At 36.8% G+C, this 2,910-nt stretch overlaps 1 pseudogene; it reads left to right on the top strand.

Annotated features, from left to right (window-relative positions):
• The first annotated feature begins 2,452 nt into the window (after positions 1-2,452).
• On the top strand, positions 2,453-2,571 carry LOC118601163 (annotated as a pseudogene).
• The last annotated feature ends 339 nt before the right edge of the window (positions 2,572-2,910 follow it).

The following is a 2,910-nucleotide window of genomic DNA, read 5'->3' on the forward strand; positions in this document are numbered from 1 at the left end:
AAATATTTCTGAAAAACTCAGTTTTTTTGTTTGTTTTGTTTTTGTTTTTGTTTTTGTTTTTTAAACATAGGGCTTAATTGTGTTTACATGCATTGGAAGTATCCAACTGACCGTGCAGTGCTTCAAAAACTTTTTGACCATGGAATTTAATTTTTTCCCTTAACACATAATTCTGCTGACCATAGCTTGGGATATGTTATAAGAGACTTGGCACATCAGATATTCTATTATGGATACTGTTAAAATAATAGTATCTTTGACCAACTGATTTCATATACTTAATGAGAAATGAATGTAGCTATCCATCCAATAAGAAAACTCTAGAAAGAAGCTCATTAATTCAACTAAGAATGTATATCGAACACTCCCCACAGACAAAGTTTCGTTTAGTAAAGGTTACAAAGTAAAAGAGCCCATGAAGTAGCTACAGGCCATAGTATATCCAGATAAACTGAAGAACTCTAGTTTGGAATCATTCTAGAGTGAAAATCATTAAAATCAGTGTAAAAGTAGACTTGTTCTCTCAATTCCAGTCAAAACACTCTTTTCTGCTGAGTTTCCTCAGCTGTAGTGTCAACGCTCAGTTGGCTATGCTTCCTAGGCTGACTCACCCAGGACTTTCCATCTCAAGTGTAGCCACAAAGTAAAGAAGAATGAAGTTAACAACCATGGGAGAAAAATTATGAGGAGGAATTAAGAAAGCATATAGGGTTAAAACTGGAAGGTGTCTTGACCTTTGTCTAAAACAACATCGTCTAATTGTGAATAAAATATGTGCACTTCAACTGAAAGTATACAATAGAAGTTGTCATTAGAAGCCAAGTACATGAGTCAGGTAACAGGTTCTAACAGAAACTAGAATAAAGTGAAACAATACTGATAGGGTGAATTGAAGTTCTGATTTTGATTTTCAGGAGGAGAGAGGAAAAGGCATTTCTAGGTGAGGGAACATGAGAAAAAATGCTGAGTAGGGAGAGAGAAATACATCTGGAATTCAGTTAATCATGTAAGAAAGCAGTATCTAGAATTAACCAAGGAAAATTTCTTCTGCATTTATTTTGAGTATAAACCATTTATCACCTTAGATATGTCATTATTAACATGTGTATGTTGGAGAGATACAAGGCAGCAAGCAACTGAAGGCCAAAATCCAGAGAGAAAATAAAGCCCACAGAAAATGCCACATAGATCAGGGGTCCCCAAAACCCAGGCCAAGGACTGGTACTGGTCCGTGACCTATTAGGAACCAGGCCGTACAGCAGAAAGTGAGCAGCAGGTGATCAAGCCAAGCTTCACTTGTATTTTCAGCTACTCCCCAGCACTAGCATCAATAACTTCAGCTCCACCTCAAATTACAAACCATTTACCCATTCCATGAAGAGAAAATAGTCTTTAAGTCAATATCCTACATTTATTCCCTATTGCCAAAACCATGAAGAACCTTTGGAACAAAGGCTAGCATGCCTTTCACATTACATACCTTTATTTTTCACACTGTATACCCATACCATCAAAAGAAAATAGATAAACTAAATCTTTAAACTATAATTCATAAAAACTAAGATATACTGAATTCCAAAACTGAATTCTCTATTGTCGTCTGTCTGTAGATCTGTCTGTTAGTTTGTATGTTTCTCATTGTCTTTTTTCTCCCAGTCTTTTCTCCCTGTCTGTCTCTCTCAGCTCTCTCAGTCTGTTTCTGATAGGAGATCACACTCTGTCTATGGAGCATTATCTCTTCTCCAATAAACTTTCCTTTTGACTCTAATTCTGGCATGTACTTGAATTCTTTCCTGTGGTCAGTCAATAACTCTCCCTTTGTAGATGCAGGATTTGAATCTCCACAGAGTGGAGATTCAGTTTGCCTTGTCCTCCATTACATTGACTATGTCAAGCCTGATAATCAACCCTTTCCCAGGCTTAGCAAATGCTTTCAAAGAAGAAATTGGCCGGTGGTCTCAGCTTGCCTAGGAAGGGCTCTTTCCTCACTAGGATTAAATTTTATTCAGTTACATTGACTTACACAACTCTCTTGTGTCTTTAAAATATATTTATTTTTAATTTATCTTTTGTTCCTAGTTGTTACAATGAAGGCAATGGCTTGTTGCTTCCTCTTTCACACATAACTATTATCAGTCACATTGGTTCAGAAAAGCCACAGCCCTTCATTATAGGCACCTGCCACAGTATAACTTTTGACTTGGGAAATAAAATGCAATGTGCTGTTTCAGTGGTAGACAGAACACAAAAGAGTTATCCTACATTTTTGAAGGATTTTTCTCTAGATAAATATTTCTAGATTAGTAGGTTTTTTTCCCCAGCACTTTGAAAATTTTATTCAATTGTTTTATAACTACCATTGTGTATACTAAAGCCACCTGAGAGTGCCATATTGCCTCCCTGAAAGTAATGTGTCTTTTTCCATTGGCTGCCTTTAAAATGTTCACTTTGTGTCTATGGCCATGCTGCCCTAAACAAACCCAATCTCATCTGATCTTGGAAGCTAAGCAGGGTTGGGCCTCATTAGTACTTGAATGGGAGACCACCTAGGAAGACTAGGTGCTGTAGGCATAAAAAATAAAAAAATAAGGGATTATAAACTGATAAGGTCCTTGAAATCTGTAAGGTCAACCAAGGATTGCCTCGCCTAAAAACAAAACAAAACAACATTTAGTAGGCCAAACTTTCAACAAAAGAGAGTGAAAAAAAATAGGAGAATGAAAGTTTTAATTAAAAGAAGGAAACCATGCACCACAGCATGTGAAGGCAGTATATTCTTCTGCAACCTCACCATGCTCAATAAACCATGTCCACGTGAGACATGGTTTATAATTAACACACAATAGATCTCTCCTTTGAGACTTCAGAGGAGGGCAGAAACTAACTGCAGTTGCAACACAATCTCGGGCT

Source organism: Rousettus aegyptiacus, unplaced genomic scaffold (assembly GCF_014176215.1).
Source record: "Rousettus aegyptiacus isolate mRouAeg1 unplaced genomic scaffold, mRouAeg1.p scaffold_m13_p_3, whole genome shotgun sequence".
Taxonomy (NCBI): Eukaryota; Metazoa; Chordata; class Mammalia; order Chiroptera; family Pteropodidae; genus Rousettus; species Rousettus aegyptiacus.